Here is an 18,439-nt window from a genome sequence, read left to right as displayed (position 1 = left end):
ACCTTCCCTAAGCCGGTGCTGGTCATCCTAGAGTAGAAATCTGAGAGTTTCACTTTATTGCTTAAAATCCTTTAATATTATAGTTTCCCAAAGCTTATGGAAGCGAATCCAGACACTGCTCAATGTCTGCACTACACCTACCTAGCAGGCTCATCAGGCAGCATGAGGGATGCACACAAACATGGGCTGACTTTGCAAGACCTTGGATAAGTTACTTCATCTCCCTGCCTCGGTCTGCTCAACAGTAAAATGAAGGTAATTATACTACCACTATCATAGTTACTATAGAGACTTAATACATTAAAACATAAAAAACACTTAGAACAGGACATTGTCTAAGTGCTCAATAAATGTCAGCTATCATCATCATCTGCCATTTCCTCTCTCATAATCCAGACTGTTTCAAGCCATTATGAACTACTGGAATTTTCAAACTCACCCTCTTCCTCCTGCTCCAGCTTTGCCTTCCACCGTGAGTAAAAAGGTCCCTGAGGCCTCCCCAGCCTTACTTCCTGTACAGCCTACAGTACTGAGCTAACTAAACCTCTTTTCTTTATAAATTGCCCAGTCTTCAGTATTTATAGCAATGCAAGAACAGACATAATAGTAGTGATTTACCATATTCAACCTTTCTCCTATATTGTTTGTAGCATTTTGCTGTAATACAAAATATTAAAGCAAAATCCTTATACACAAAGAAATGGATAGAGGATGACTCTACAGTAAATACAGTAAATGTACATACTATAGCAAGTATGGTAAAAATGCAACTGTAGAATCTAGATGGTGAGTGCAGGGGTTCTCTCACTATCTAATTCCTGCTATCGTTCTGCATTTAAACCATCAGATTTTTTTTTTTTTTTTTTTTTTTTGAGACAGAGTCTCGCTCTGTTGCCCAGGCTGGAGTGCAGTGGCACAATCTCGGCTCACTGCAAGCTCTGCCTGCCGGGTTCACGCCATTCTCCTGCCTCAGCCTCCCAAGTAGCTGGAACTACAGGCGCCCACCATGCCCAGCTAATTTTTTGTATTTTTTAGTAGAGACGGGGTTTCACCATGTTAATCAGGATGGTCTCGATCTCCTGACCTCCTGATCCGCCCGCCTCGGTCTCCCAAAGTTCTGGGATTGCAGACGTGAGCCACCATGCCCAGCCTATACTTGTTCTTAAAGTGAGCATATGTTTTCCTTTCAACTTCTCAATAAATTGCCAATATGAAATATTTTATCAACTTCAAAACAATCCCCAAATTTCAAAAATATAATAATCTTGGAATGTTACCCTTGGTTTATATCATAAAAGAATAGAGGAGGCAATTATCAGAAGAGTCACACTTCAACTTCCATCATTTTACCCAAGGGATAGTCAAGTAAAGTAAAACTGCCCTAAGTGTCTTATTTTCTTGGGTCTCTCAACACTCTTTTAGGCAAACACTTGGTCTTCATCAAGAACAAAGAGTTATAGGTGTCTGTTACCTCTAGAAGCAAGGCGGAAAAAAAAAAATCTAAAACCTTTGGAGAGTCACAGTTTGACATCTTCCTTCTCAGCCTCCTTCTTATATCCCAGCAGTCCTAGCCAATAAAGAATGGTTTAACTCTTCTTTCTGAAAAAAACAAATGATTATCGTTCTTTAGGAAATATATTCCTCCTTCCTCTGAAGACTCAGAAGCAGACCTTTCAGGAGAATTTCTGGATTAGAGTGTGCCATTTCAGCCAAGGGACTTCCTCTACCAGAGTCCAAAGATAACACATTTTAATGAATGCTTGTTGGACTGTTTCCTTTTTTTGACAATTTGAGCATCTTCAATGAAAGCATGCCAAGCATTACCACAGAATCATCTTAGGGCAGTGCTTTGGTAAACCAAATTAGGAAACTTTAGAAAAGACTAGAAAACTAGTAAGTGAGCTGTACATTCACTTGGAGTTTGCCAGAGAAAAAGGAAAATAACATTCCAGTCACAAAGAATAAATCACAGAGAGCTTTAAGGCTTAATTGCCATGTTTTCCCTCCAAAAGAATCAAAAGTTTATCACACCTGTTTCCTAAATTGCCAAAAATGTGAGTTATTGAGAGAAGAGTCATACAATTTTCAGGAATTTCCATTTCTTCTGTTGTTGAACCTTTGAAAAACAACTGCAAGTTGAAGAGAACTCACATGACCTAGAAACTGTTCTGAGTTCTATCAATGTTAAGGAAGCAGATTTTTTTTTTTTTAATTTTTTAAACTTTTTGTAGAGAGACAGGATTTCCCTATGTTGCCTAGGCTGGTCTCCAACTCCCAGGCTCAAGTGATCCTCCTGCCTTGGCCTCCCAAAGTGCTAAGATAACAGGTGTGAGCCACCATGCGTGGCTGGAAAAAAAATGTTTTCATCCAGAGAGTAAAACTCAATGAAGTGGCATAGCACATAGTACATTTCAACTTTCCCCTCTCAAACATTTCAGCCTACACACTCCAATTTCACACTCGATGAAAGCTTAAGTAAAATGTTGGCACAAATGAAAGTTTTAAATCATTTTAGACTGTTAACTAGCACATGTCCTGCAGAAATTTTAAAACTCACTAAATAAATTATAAATACAGTTATGGGAGCAAAGCACACTGTGGAATATAAGGATGTAGAATAATTAGCTATTCAGAAAGTGTGTCCAATTTTTGTCCCACCCCTAAGTCAAGGGGCAAACCATGACCCCATTGTGGGACTGGGCTGTCAAGCACTCTCCCTCCTTGGCTAATGCTCTTCCCTCTGTTCAGAAGACCTTCCCTGCCTTCTCTCCATGGGGCAAACCTGCACCTCTCCTCCAAGATCCAGCTGAGCCTTTACCTCCTCTACAGCCCCTGATCAGAATATCCGAGGCATAAGTTTCTGGAGCTTTCTTTATGCCTTTCTTTTGTTGTTGTTCTTTTTTTTATTTTTTTGAGATGGAGTCTCGCTCTGTCACTCAGGCTGGAGTACAGTGGTATGAACTCGGCTCACTGCAACCTCTGCCTCCCAGGTTCAAGTGATTCTCCTGGGCTGGTCTCAAACTCCTGACCTCAAACAATCCTCCTGCCTCAGCCTCCCAAAGTGCTGGGATTACAGGCATGAGCCACCATATCCAGCCTATTCACACCTTTCTGACACCTACTACTCACTATAATATACTTAACAAGCCTCTTCCCATTCCCCACCCCTCAAGGCAGAGCCTGCAGCCCTGGTCATCCTCTATCCCTGTCACCCACCACAGTGCCCAGCAGACAACAGCACAGTCAGTAGTCACATTTACTAAGGATGTACGTGCCAGACATTATGCTCAGTGCTTTATATGATATCAAGTCATTTCACCCTCACAACAACCCTATGAATAGTATAATAATAAACTATAGTATCCCTCCAATCAGTCTTCCCCAGCCTCCTTAGGAGGTTCCTTTTCGTGTGAACAGGCTGTAACCTACAGGACTCTATCCTGGCCATACTGTCATCTCTTTCCTCACACTCTTCCTGGGCAATCTCCAATCCAGATCTTCAGAGCTCATTCCAGACCCATATATGACAGGCACTTGGATATCTCCTTGTGAGTGTTCTGTACTTAAAATTGGTCATGACCCAAATCTTGTCCATCTCTCTCCCCAAATATGCTCTCTCTTTATGATTCTAACAGAACACTCTGTCCAGTCACAGTCTAAATCCAATCAGGGAGACAGAAACTACATGGTAATTTGAACAAGGGAAGATTAAAAATCATTAACTATAACGAGATTAATGAGAACTTGGCAAATAAGAAAAAGACCTTGAAAGAACACAGCAATAGCTGACATAAAATATAGTAGCAAATATAATATTATGTAACACAGCATATAATTGCCACCACCCTTAAGGCTGAGACAGAGCACCCAAGAAAGAGTTCCCCCAACACTAGGGCTGAGATCCAGACCTTGCTGGAGGGGGATCATACCTGACAGAACTTCAGGAGATCTACTCTGTGAAATTTGCCAGAAATCAGTCCTCTAGAATGCCAAGGAAAGTTGTTTGTGGGGAAGTGTCTCAGTGGAGGCACTCCGCTACCTGGGCAGTAGGAGAGCTGCTGGCCACTAAACTGCAAATGCCTGAGCACTGAAGAAACCCCATGTGCCACATCAGCCTCTCGGAACCGTCAAGTAAAACTCTTTCCTCCTCAGTGTCTCTCCAGCACCCTCTACTGACAAAACTTAACATCATGCCAGCTGGCAGAGGAAAAGCAAAAGGCCCAGATTCATTTTCACAGAGCAAGCAATGAAGGACAAACTTCGAGGTGAGAAGCAATAAATCAATAACTGACACAAGCACCATCATCTATCAGTTGTCCAAACCCAAAACCTAGAGGCATCCTTGATTCCTCCTCCAATCATCACGTCCTACAGGCCCTACCTTCTTTCTAAGTAGTTCTTGAATCCATCCACTTCACTCCATCCACTTTACTCCATTATGATTAATGTTAGTAATAGTGATACATTATTGTTTAATTAATTATATTACATTACATAATAATATATTATTGTTAATAATAGTGTTAATGCCCCCATCCAGTTTTACTTGCTTGCTTTTTGTTGTTTTGTTTTGCCTCTGGGCCACTGCACATGGGTTTCCTCTGCCCACAACAGCCTTCCGTCTTTCCCCTATTGCCATATCCACTTTTCAGTTAGCTGATCCTTCATCATTCTTCAGCTCTCAACTCTCTTGCTCCAAGTCAGTTGCCCCTGCTAAGTACACCAAATAGAACCCTCTTCTTCCCCACTGAGAACACTTACCACACATTATTGTACAATCCTATGTTGCTTAACAATGGATATATGTTCATCCTTGTGTGAACATGATACAGTGTAGTTACACAAGCCTAGATGATACCTATGGCCTACTGCTCCTAGACTACAAACCTGTACAGCATGTTGCAGTACTGAATACTATAAACAACTGTAATACAATGGTATATCTGTCTAGGGCACTTACCATGAATGGAGCTCACTGGAAGTCGCTCTGGGGGAGTCAGTGAGTCAGTGTTGAGTGAATGTGAAGGCCAAGGACATTACTGTACACCACTGTGAACTTTATAAACACTGTGCTTAGGTTACACTAAATTCATCTTTTAAATATTATTCTTTCTTCAATAATAAATCAGCCTTAGTTTACTGTAACTTTTTTACTTTATAAACCATTTTTAAAACTTTTTGACTCCTAATAACTCAGCTTAAAACACAACATGAATACACCGTGCAGTTCTACAAAGACATTTTATTTTTATAACCTTATTCTATAAGCTTTATTCTATTTTTAAATTTTTTACCTTTTTAATGTTTCTGTTGAAAACTAACACAAACACACACATTAGTCTAGGCATACACAGGGTCAGGATCATCAATATTGCTCTTGCACCTCCATATCTTGGACCAATGGAAGGTCTCCAGGAGCAATGACACACATGGAGCTGTCATCTCCTGTAACAACAATGCCTTCTTCTGGAATACCTCTTCCAGAATAGCTGGAGGCTATTTTGCAGTTAATTATTTTATATGTAAGTAGAGGACGTACACTCTAAAATAATGATTAAAAGTACACTGTAGTAAATACATAAACCAGTAAAACAATCATTTATAATCACTATCAAGTATTATGTACTGTCCATGATTGAATGTGGTATACTTTTATATAACCGGCAGCATATTAGGTCTGCTTACACCAGCATCACCACACACATACACACACACACACACACACACACACGAGTAATATACTGGGCTACAACCTTATACCACATACGATGTAACTAAGCAATAGGAAATTTTCACCTCCATTATAATCTTATGGAACCAATGTCATATATGTGGTGTGGTCCACGATTGCCCAAAATTTCTTTACACAGCACATGACCATAATTCCTTATTAACTAACTCTCATCATTCATACTTTTACCTCTATGAAGGCAAGAAAAATTTCTTAATCACTGAATCCCAAAGAGTTAGCAAGATGTCTAGAACAAAGCAGACACTCAATATCAGTTCAGTTGATGAATGTTGAATGAAGGGGAGTGACATGGTAAGGCGTTTGTCCCCACCCAAATCTCATCTTGAATTATAAACCCCATAATCCTCATTATCCCCACATGTCAAGAGAGAGACCAGGTGGAGGTAACTGAATCGTGGAGCCAGTTTCTTCCATGCCGTTCTCGTGATGGTGAGTGAGTTCTCATAAGGTCTGATGGTTTTATAAGGGGCTTTTCCCCACTTTGCTCAGCACTCACTCTGTCCTGCCACCCTGTGAAGAAGATGCCTTGCTTTCCCTTCACCTTCTGCCATGATTGTAAGTTTCCTGGGGCCTCCCCAGCAGTGTGGAACTGTGAGTCAATTAAATCTATTTCCTTTATAAATTACCCAGTCTTAGTTCTTTATAGCAGCGAGAACAGACTAATACAAGGGGAAACACTTTATGAAGCGAATAACAACGTAAAAGGAGAAAATTTTGGCTTTGACATTATATCTGATATGTTGATCAGCATACATGCAATAAAATTATTACACATATGTAACTCTAAGGATAAGGAGACAATGCCTTTGTCTCATGCCTAACAATTAAGATAAAGTAAAATATCAAGTCTATTCCTCAAAAGAAAAAAAACTAATTCAACCAGCTGGCAATTATAAATTTGTATGATTTCAGTATACTGTATGCAGATGAGGAAAAAGACTGTTAGTTTTCAAGGTGAACCGTGCCATCCCAGTGTAGTACGTATATATCAAAGGATTCTGTTTATTTACACCCAATAATGAAAATCAAATATTACAACATGACATTCCATAGCACACCATGCTTCTACAGTAGAAAATCAATACATCCTATTTGTTTTCAGTAACTTGTTTACCCAATCACAGTTCTAGAATCATTATGCAATGCAAACAGTCTTCTAAAGCACTCTGACCCATATGAAATAAAAACTAGGTCCTCTCTGACACTCCCAAAGGGAGTATCTCTCTGGCTAACTCCAGGAATTTGCTCAGGGATTTATGGAGCAGACTGTAGAGCTGAATTGGTATATAAAGTTACTCTGCCACTCTGGGAGGAAACTTAGCCAAATCCGCAATAGTGAGTAGCAATCTCATCCACTCAATGGCCAGGGGAAATATATTCAGGACTGGTAGAACTCACACAAGCCAAAGCACTAAAATATACAAAGTACAACCACCAGGGGCGCAGGCTCACACCTGCAATCCCAGCACTTTGGGAGGCCAAGGCAGGTAGATCACTTGAGCCCAGGAGTTCAAGACCAGCCTGGGCAACATGGCAAAACCCTGTCTCTACAAAACATACAAAAATTAGCCAGGCATGATGGCTAAAATTAGCCAGACATGATGGTTAAAAATTAGCCAGGTGTGATGCGGTATCCCTGTAGTCCCAGCTACTCGAAGGGCTGAGGTGGGAGGATCACCTGAACCTGGGAGGTTGAGGCTGCAGTGAGCTGTGATCATGCCACTACATTCCAGCCTGGGTGACAGAGTGAGATCCTGTCTCCAAAAAAAAAAAAAAAAAAAAAAGGTATAATCTTGAAGATTTAAGCTCTTTTATTGTTATTGTTTATTTATATCATTCTCACAGTCTAAAGGGGGAAACAAACTTAGGATACAGACAGACATTATTTCAGCAACTCAGTAATTGTTTAATCCTCGAGATATATTGTGGACAACTGTATGATCTTACTTAAAAGTGTGTGAGTTTATTACACACTTGTTTAAAAAAGACATAGTAAGTGTGCTGTTTATTCAAGCTGGGCACAGTGGCTCACACCTATAATCCCAGCACTTTGGGAGGCTAATGTGGGAGGACTGCTTGAGGCCAGGAGTTTGAGAACAACCTGGGCAACAAGGCAAGACCCCGTCTCTACAAAAAATTTTAAAAATTAGCCAGATGCAGTGGTGCGTGCCTGTAGTCCTATTTTTTTTGAGACAAGGTCTCACTCTGTCATCCAAGCTGGAGTGCGGTGGCAGAATTTGGGCTTACTGAAACCACCACCTCCCAGGCTCAAGCAATCCTCCCACCTCAGCCTCCCAAGTAGCAGGGACTACAGGCGTACACCACCACACCAGGCTAATTTTTGTAATTTTTTTTTTTTTTTAAAGTAAAGACAGGATTTTGCCATGTTTGCCAGGCTGGTCCCAAACTCCTGGCCTCAAGGAATCTTTGGCCTCCCAAAGTGCTGGGATTATAGGCGTGAACCACCATACCTGGCCACTCTTGGCCATATTTAAACTATTTTTATTCCAACTGATATATATTTCATCTTCTATAACATGTATAGACATGCATAGTCTAATCAAGAAAATCTTGTCAATAAAATGAAACTTAACAAGGGCCTCGGGGATATTCTCTCTACCAAGACTGATCTTTTCCTTTACTTCTACAGGGCTCAGTCCCTCACTTATCTGCTAAAATGTCAGCTTTCCCCAATCGTTCTTTAAGCCCACCACGACCACTTACTCCCTCAGCCAAATCTCAGCTTGCCATTTCCCCTGTGCCTGCTTGGTTTTTCTCCACAGCACTTTTCACCATCAAATCTTTACTTATTTGTATATTACTGTCTGTTTTCTCCCACTAGAATATTTTCTCCATGAATTAAGGAATATTTGGGTTTGTTTCACTCACTGTTGCTTCCTCAGCACTTAGAACTGTGTGCTGAAGCACAGTAAGTGCTCAATAAATAGTGACTGAAAGAAAATAGACAGTCCCGGAAATTAATCTTAATACTGACGCTGTGAAATGAAAAGCTCTCCAAGTGGGAGTGGACATACATTTAAGAGATGATTCCCTTTCATTTAACTTAAAGCCCAAAGGACTTTTCAAAATGAAATTGTTATTCCAACTATACCCAAAAATCATTAAGGCTGCCCCTGAGTGCTCACATACATTTTAACAAAAAGCAAGGAATTCTATGTCCTGCTAAAGCAATGGAAAAAACCCTGATGTAGAAAATGTAAACTGCTTAAGTTTCATATGTGGGTAGTAACGATGTTACACCACACCACTCAAACATTATGAAGGTCACATTAACCACAGGGAGAATTCCGTTTCACCTTTGTTTCTCCACATACACGTCCTCTAATACTACAACTCTTCACAAACACTGTATTAGCTGCATTCTTAAACATGTCTACTATCTAAAACATACACAGCAAAATAACTGATGGGTACATTCTCAATCAGGTAATTCTGATAGAAAAAGTATACCATCCAGTGTGCCATCTGGCCATTAAAACAATAGGTAAGACAGAACTGATCTAAATAGCTCATAATATGGTCTAAAAGAGATCACCTTCAAATTTTAGTGATAAAATAAGAAAACAGAAATAGAGGTGTTGATCAGTTAACAAAAGTCAGTAAGCTAAAATGTACAAAGTTCCACACTGCATTTTGTGGTAAGAGACAAAAGAAATAAAATATATGTTCTCCATACAGAAAGACTTCTTAAATCAACTGAGATGAAATAAATAGTATGTACAGGATAATGGAGACAAATGCCCATAGTCTAAAATGGAAAACTTCAAAATCACCTAGACCCAAGAAAACAGAAATCACATATTAGGACAATTTGATTTTCCCATGACATGCATGGCGCTGTGGATGCAGTTTATCCCACCTCCAGTCAAGCGGGTCCATGAATAGAAACTCTCAGGTATAAACCACTCCTCCACCACTTCACCCTAGCGCATTCTAGTGACTTTCATGGTGATATGGTTTGGCTGTGCCCCCACCCAAGTCTCATTTTGAACTGTAATCCCCATAATCCCCATGTGTCTAGAAAGAGACTTGGCAGGGGGTGATTGGACCATGGGGCCATTTGCCCCACGATGTTATGGAGATGTTGAGTGCTCAGGAGATCTGAGGGATTTATAAGTGGCTCTTCCCACTTCACTCCTCACTCCCTCCTACCACCTTGGGAAGGTGCCTGCTTTGCCTTTTGCCATGACTGTAAGTTTCCTGAGGCCTCTCCAACTACATAGAATTGTGAGTCAATTAAACCTCTTTCCTTTATAAATTAAACAGGCTCAGGTATTTCTTTATAGCAGTGCAAAGACAGACTAATACACATGGTTATGTTTTTCTCAACCACTGACACTTGGCATGTCCAGCTATTATAATTTCATTTCTATCTCCCAAATGGTTTTCAATCTGTCCCATTCCATTCCAGACTACCCTTGGCCTAGGTTCAGCTGTCATGATCGCCTGGCTAAACTACTGCAAAAAGAGGTGTGATGAGATTATACTCCTGCTTAAAACTTCTACAGGATTCCATCGTTCACTGAATGAAGTCTAAACTCCTTAATACTCTAATATATGGATTGGACCTCTGGCCTCAGCCCCTTCTCCTCCATGCTCCAACCCTCCATGTCTTGGCATACATACTTTTCCACCCCCTAACATATATTCCCTTTCTTTTCTGTTTTAAAACATCTTTCTTACTGGCCATGAACGGTGGCTCACACCTGTAATACTAGCACTTTGGGAGGCTGTGGCAGGAGAATCGCTTGAGCCCAGGAATTCAAGACCAGCCTAGGCAACACAAGGAGAGCTCATCTTTACAAAAAATAAAAATTAAAAATTAGCCAAGCATGGTAGCACATGCCTGTGGTCCCAGCTACTCGAGAGGCTGAGGCAGGATTGCTTGAGCCCAGGAAGTTGAGCCTGCAGTGAGCCATGATCCTGCATTGCAGCCTGGGCTACTGAGCAAGAGCCCATCTCTTTTGAAAGGGTCCAGTTTAAATGTAACCTCTGTGAAAATTTCTTTGATCCTTACAATCAGAATTATTTGTTGCCTTCAGGGTACTGCCAAAGTACTCTGTTTATATCTCTGTTCAAAGAGATTGTATCTATGTTAATGGAAATCATAGTCTGATGATAGCTTTTGTCTGTTTAACAAAGCACCCTCCTCACCTACTTTATTCTAGGAAACTACCACTTCATATGGGGACCTAATAACATGTAGTTTGGGTGGATCCAGGGTTGCTCACCATACTAAATCCTCCTGGCCACCATGACTTGTTCAAGAATGGGCCCGTGTCTCAGGAAGAACCACTGAGAACCCTCCCCATAACTTCTGCTAGAACCACCAGAAGAAGAAGAAGGAAAAAAAAAAAGGATCTCTTTTTGCTGGATCCGCTAGCAACAGGGATGAGGCCTAGAGCTACAGACAGCCATCTTCGCTGTAACATGAGGAAAGTCTGATAAACCCACTGAAAAAGCTGAAAATACTCTAAGTTGAAAATGAGGCCGGGCGCGGTGGCTCAAGCCTGTAATCCCAGCACTTTGGGATGCCGAGACGGGCGGATCACAAGGTCAGGAGATCGAGACCATCCTGGCTAACACAGTGAAACCCCGTCTCTACTAAAAAATACAAAAAAAAACTAGCTGGGCGAGGTGGCGGGCGCCTGTAGTCCCAGCTACTCGGGAGGCTGAGGCAGGAGAATGGCATAAACTCGGGAGGCGGAGCTTGCAGCGAGCCGAGATCCGGCCACTGCACTCCAGCCTGGGTGACAGAGCCAGACTCCGTCTCAAAAAAAAAAAAAAAGAAAAGAAAATGCATTTAATAATTTAATACACTTACTTTACCAAACATCACAGCTTGGCCTACCCTGCATGATATTTGCTCGCAACACTTACATTAATCTACAATTGGGCAAAATCATCTAATACAAAGCCTATTTTATAATAAACTTGAGTATCTCATGTAACTTATTGAATACGGAAAGTAAAACATGAAATGGTTATATGGTACTCAAAGTATGGTTTCTATTGACTGTGTTATCATTTTTGCACCATCATAAAGTTAAAAAATTCTAAGTCAAAGCATCGTAAGTCAGAGACTATACTGACATACAAGTCGTGATTGCGGTCTGACTTACATTATAATTAATTGTACTCAGGGCCGAATTAACAGCTACAAGAGGACACCTGGCAGATAAGAGAAACAGCAAGAAGGCCTGTGTGGCTGCAGCAAGCAAGTGTAGGGGTGTGTATCGGGGTCGGGGGGCAGTGAGAAAGAAGGAGGGCAGACAGGGGAGGGGTGGTGGGGAGGGTGGGAGAGAGAAGGAGGGCAGACGGGAGGGAGGAGGAGAGAAGGGAGATGAGGGGAAGCGAGAGAGAGACAGAGGGAGCAGGAGAGAGAAAGACAGAGAAAGAGACAGAGACAGACACCCCCAAGATGGCATTGTGAAAGGTCAAGCCACTGCAAAGTCCCAAGCAGAAGAGGGACAGGATCTGACTTAACTTTCTTTTTTGTTTTTTGTTTTATTGAGATGGAGTCTCACTCTGTTGCCCAGGCTGGAGTGCAGTGGCACAATCTCGGCTCACTGCAAGCTCCGTCTCCCGGGTTCATGCCATTCTCCTGCCTCAGCCTCCCAAGTAGCTGGGACTACAGGCGCCCACCACCACACCCGGCTAATTTTTTGTATTTGTAGTAGAGACGGGGTTTCACAGTGTTAGCCAGGATGGTCTCAATCTCCTGACCTCGCGATCCACCTCCGCCTGCCTCAGCCTGCCAAAGTGCTAGGATTACAGGCATGAGCCACCGCGCCCAGCCCTGACTTAACTTTTAAAAGGATCTTTAGGCTTGCTGTGTTGTGAAAACAACTGGCATGGGGGTGGGGGTGGAAGTGGGAGGTGGGCAGGGAGAACAAGACCCGTTAAGAACCTGCTAGGGAGCAGGCGCAGTGGCTCACACCTGTAATCCCAGCACTTTGGAAGGCACAGGCAAGCGGACTGTGAGGTCAGGAGATACAGACCATTCTGGCTAACACTTGGTGAAACTCCATCTCTACTAAAAATACAAAAAATTAGCCAGGCATGGTGGCGGGCGCCTGTAGTCCCAGCTACTCAGGAGGCTGAGGCAGGAGAATGGTGTGAACCCAGAAGGCGGAGCTTGCAGTGAGCCGAGATGACGCCACTGCACTCCTGCCTGGGCGACAGAGCGAGACTTTCTCCCCAAAAAAAAAAAAAAGAAAAAAAAAAGAAAAAAAGAACCTGCTAGGGTAACCAGGCCAGAAGTGATGAAGGCTCAAAGGTTTTATCCGATTTTTTTTAAACATCCTGATTTTTTTTTTTGCTACCAACTACAACTTTGGAAAGACAGATAAATCAACACATGATATTCATACTTGATTTACTGAGTATCTACTATATTTAAGACACTCTAATTATTACCTTATCTAGTTACAGAACTATCTTCTTAAACTTAAACCCATATGCAGCGAACTGGAATTCTCTAAATATCCCATATACATTTTACCCCCAAAACCTAATCCTCCCTTACTCTCTTATCTGTTTATCTCATTGATGTTATTTCCTGTCCTAGTTGTTACTAAAGATAATAAGAGAGGAGGTATATCTGAGACAGAGCTTCGCTGTGTCGCCCAGGCTGGAGTGCAATGGCACAATGTCAGCTCACTGCCGAGAACTCCACCTCCCGGTTTCAAGCAATTCTCCTGCCTCAGCCTCCCGAGTAGCTAGGATTACAGGTGTATGCCACCACACCCAGTTAATTTTTGTATTTATTTTAGTAGAGATGGGGTTTCACCATGTTGGCTAGGCTGGTCTCAAACTCCTGACCTCAAGTGATCCGCCCACCTCAACCTCCCCAACTGCTGGGATTACAAGCGTGAGCCACCACTCCCGGCCATAACTTTCTATATTACTTAAGTAGTTAAATACAACTACACATAATTTCATCTAAAGTTCAAGACAATTCTGAGAGAGAAACACCCTTATTTACCTCTACCATTTTACAGGTAATGAAACTAAGCTTAGAAAAATGAAGTAACTTGCCAAAAATTATTATGCTGGTAAATAGTGGAGCTGAGACTCAAACGTGGGATTCTAACTCATCCACAGTCACTTAAGTCAGAAACCTGGGAATTATCTTAGACTCTTCTCTCAGCCCCACGCCAGATACCCTCTCTCATTCACTCTCACACCATCACTATCTTAGTTCAGAGCTTCCCCATCTCTAAACTCAGTTACCACAATAGTCCCACAGGTTATGTTGCTTTATCTTGTACAGCCCTCCCCTTCCATCCATTCTCCATGCTATCATCAGATACTCTCTTCAGTTCCAAACACAAGCTTTGTGCTCCAACCCAAGTATATGGTTAGGAACCCTACAGATTATGGGAACAGAACCACAAGTGTCAAGAGCTTTCTTCATCAGTATGCATGCATTAATTCCAGGACGAGCAACTTACCAAGCAATTTTTGGTAGCATCCCAACTTCAACATTCTCATTAACATTGGCAAGTATGAAAAACCTGGTGATTGGTCAATTTCTCCTTTTGTCTTTCTTCCCAACCCCAAAGGTGTGGACTTTAAGCATTTCAAGGACCTCATCAGACTTAGTCCCACCTTCCTATATTACTCCTTTCTTTTCTTATCCAATCAAAACTTCCATTCCTAAAAGGCCCAAATAGGTCTTGTTTCATAATGAGGTATCAGAAGATACATATTTTAAAAAGAGGATCTAATTAAGTAAGTAGGTCTCTATTCTGGCATTTCATAGGCATGGGGGACAGCGATGATGGTAATAATAATGGCTAACATTTATCAAGATTTCGGTAAGCTGTGAGCCAGGTACTGTTTTACTTGCTTTACAAGTACTTAATTATCTGTTCCTTTAATAATCAAAACCACTCCATGAAGTGGGTATAATTATTATTATCACAATTTTTGGATAAGGAATTGAAGAGCTGGAGGAGTTAAGTAACATGCCCAAGGTCACCCAATCTAGTAAGCAGTGCCAGCGCTCCTAACCACCTCATACTAACAACTTCACTATAATGGCAGACTCCAATAGAGATATATGAAGGAGATCACTGTGAGCTTATTCATTCATTTTTAAAATATTTCTTGGGAGTTTATTATATTCTGAGAATTATTCCTGCCACTGGGAATTTAATTGTAGATAATTTCACAAGAAAGGCATCAAATAATACATAAGTAAAAAGCAAAATAACACAATTTTTTACTCTGGAAAAAAAAAAAAGGATAAGGTGATGTAGAGTAATGCGCTACTTTAGACTGGAAGCCAAGGAGAGCCTCCCTAAGGAATAATATTGAAATGAGATCTAAATTATAAAATGAAGCAAACAAAGAAAAAACCTGATGGAACCACATTGAGGCAATTATGATGAATGCAATACACCTCAGTGAGAGTTAGCTTGTTAGTTCCTAAAACAACAGAAAGGACAGGAGGCCACTGTGATTGACGCTAAGGGAGCAAGTGGAGAGTAGTCACAGTTATATCAGAGACTCAGAAGTGTCAGTTATGCTGGCACACAGCCATAGGAAGAAAAAATCTGTATTTTATTCTCAGCAGAATGAGAATCTGAAGGGTTTTAAGTAAGAGAATGAGGTGATCTACGTTTCTGAAAAAGCAATCCCACTCCTCCAACTCTGTGTAAAGAATGAACTACAGGTCAGGCGCAGTGGCTCACACCGGTAATCTCAGCACTTTGGGAGGCCAAGGCAGGTGGGTAACTTGAGATCAGGAGTTTGAGACCAAGCCGGCCAACACAGCGAAACCTCATCTCTACTAAAATTACAAAAATTAACCAGGCATGGTGGCAGGCACCTGTACAGAGCGAAACCTCATCTCTACTAAAAATACAAAAATTAGCCAGGCGTGGTGGTGGGCACCTGCAACACCAGCAACTCAGGAGGCTGAGGCAGGAGAATAGCTTGAACACAAGAGGCCGAGGTTACAGTGGGCCAACATTATGCCACTGTACTCCAGCCTAGGCGACACAGCAAGACTCTGTCTCAAAAAAAAAAAAAACAAAAGAACAGATTACACAGTGATGAAAGTGGAAGACTGGAGAGGAATTAGGAGGCTGTTACTTCTAGAACCATGCCTGGCACATAGTCAGTAGTCAATGTGTTGAATAAATGAATGCTGCAATAGTCAAGGTAACAGAAGATGAGGGCTAAGACCTGGGTGGTAAAGTGCTACATGTAGAAACCATTCTGCCTCATTCAACATCTGTGAGCGTCACAAACCCAGTAGTCTTTTAAAAACCAGAGCCTCTTTTTCTGGCTGGAAACACGGAGCGTATAGAAGAGAAGAAGGTGGTTCCTGCTGTGCCAGAAACCCTTAAGAAAAAGCAAAAGAATTTCACAGAACTGAAGATCAAGCGCCTAAGAAAGAAGTTCGCCCAAAACATGCTTTGAAAGGCAAGGAGGAAGCTTATCTATGAAAAAGCAAAGCACTATCACAAGGAATATAGGCAGATGTACAGAACTGAAATTCGAATGGCAAGGATGCCAAGAAAAGCTGGCAACTTCTATGTACCTGCAGAACCCAAATTGGCCTTTGTCATCAGAATCAGAGGTATCAGTGGTGTGAGCCCAGAGGTCCGAAAGGTGTTGCAGCTTCTTTGCCTTTGTCAAATCTTCAATGGAACATTTGTGAAGCTCAACAAGGCTTCAGTTAACACGCTGAGGACTGCAGAATCGTATATTACATGGGGGAACCCAAATCTGAAGTCAGTAAAGGAACTAATCTACAAGCGTGGTTATGGCAAAATCAATAAGCAAATTGCTTTGACAGATAACGCTTTGATTGTTCCATCTCTTGGTAAATATGGCATCATCTGCATGGAGGATCTGATTCATGAGATCTATACTATTGGCAAATGCTTCAAAGAAGCCAATAACTTCCTGTGGCCCTTCAAATTATCTTCTCCACGAGGCGGAATGAAGAAAACCTTGAGTATCTACAATATAAGCTGCTCCAAAGTGCTTGAAACATCTGAGCACACTTTCCAAAATAGGTAGTGTTCTGTTGCCCATCATGACAATCTCTCAGTAACTCTGAAACATACTCATTCAAGCAGCCCCCATTTACAAACATCCACCAACCGTACCTCTGCCAGCCCTGCTACAGGAAAAAACACTTAGGACATGCCAAGGATTATGCCAAGTACTTTGCATCTAGTGTCTCATTTGCTCCTTACTACACCCTATGAGTCTAATATCTCCAAATAAATAGCAATCTATGGTAACAAAGGCAATATTCTTATAGGAAACATGTTTTTAGTACCTGGCACCTATGGGAAAACCTCTCTGATGGAAGAATTTAAGAGGAGGGTGGAAGGGAGAAAATTCCATTTCTTCCAGAGTTCCTAAACTATACCAAAGTCAAACTTATGCTACCCAGTTAGTTTTGCTCGATGATCCTCTCTGCACTGACAGGTGAAAGAACACGCAGAACATGCATGGCTTATTATTCTGAAAAGTCCAAAATACTGTGCTTATTCCTATAGCAACTAGGAAGCTAAATAGAGACCCAGTGTTAACTCCACACAGACTTCCTCAGAGAAGCCCTTCCTTTGCAGTTTTATCTTCTTTCTCATACCAAATCTTTAGTTCAGAATCCCTTTCACTTAAAAAAAAAAAACATTATCATCTAGTTACATATGCAAGGCACTAAAGAAACAACAACAATAAAGTAAATATGGAAAAATATTTCATTCTAAGAAGTCATAACAGAATTTTCAGCACTTGACTGTAGTATGGGAACTGTCCCCAAATAACTGTTTTAAGATTGCAAAAAATAAAGATCAATTCAATATAATAATAGTTAAACCTTAACACAGTTCTTAATGTATACGGCAGACACTAATCTAGAATAACCCATTTAACCTTCACAACAGCCATTCAAGGGCCACTATTATCCCCATTTTACAGACAGCAAAAAGATACAGAGGCTAAGTAACCTGCCAGTGAAGTAGTAGGGACAGGATTTGCCTTGCGTGTCTGTGTTCTTATACACTACATACTGCTACTCTTCAAATGGGGAAAAAAGAAAAAAGAAAAAAAAATTGACTATCACCCAGAAGGCGGTCATACGATGATGAATTTTGACTTTGCTTTTTATTTCTAATCCTTCGGCATAAAAGAAACACTTCCTTTGCAGTTTCATATTCTTGTACTAAAGCATAGCTTAGGAACATTTTCATTTAAAAAAAGAAAAAAAATACTCCCAGTATCATCTAGTAGTTATAAGAGATACGGAAGGCATTAAACTACATTATTCCTATAATCCTTACAAGAGAAATTCGGGTTCAGAGAAGAGCTTCTGAAAATGATAAACAGTAAAGTAATAATTCAGAAAAGTTCAAGTTTCATCTTAATCTTTATCTCATTGAGGGACATATTTTAAAAGTAAGAACACTAACAAAGTGAGAGATAATGTAACTTGTACTCAGCATAAGGCTGTAGTTTGTAAAAGCAAGGTTTCTTAAAACCTTGTGAGTCTCTTTTTCCTTATGCTACAGTAGATGTTTCAAGAAATGAAGCTATTGCCTTTGTAAGAAACTGTTATGATCAAAAGAAATTAAAGGAAACTTACCAGAGATAGTTTGTGTTGGAAATAATTTGGAGTGCCAAACTTTAAACCAT

At 41.0% G+C, this 18,439-nt stretch overlaps 1 protein-coding gene and 1 pseudogene across 13 annotated transcripts in view; one reads left to right on the top strand and one right to left on the bottom strand.

Annotated features, from left to right (window-relative positions):
- The window catches only part of RERE (arginine-glutamic acid dipeptide repeats), a 469,651-nt gene that overhangs the window by 382,312 nt on the left and 68,900 nt on the right, over positions 1–18,439 (bottom strand). Inside the window, exon 3 of one of the 13 annotated variants that reach the window (XM_077988803.1) lies at positions 1,472–1,599. The gene's annotated coding sequence lies outside the window, so the exon portion shown is untranslated. 13 annotated transcript variants of the gene reach the window in all.
- LOC144337600 (large ribosomal subunit protein uL30 pseudogene) lies at positions 14,559–16,813 on the top strand (annotated as a pseudogene).

This window comes from Macaca mulatta, chromosome 1 (assembly GCF_049350105.2).
Source record: "Macaca mulatta isolate MMU2019108-1 chromosome 1, T2T-MMU8v2.0, whole genome shotgun sequence".
Taxonomy (NCBI): domain Eukaryota; kingdom Metazoa; phylum Chordata; class Mammalia; order Primates; family Cercopithecidae; genus Macaca; species Macaca mulatta.
This window is presented reverse-complemented; position numbering and strand designations above follow the sequence as displayed.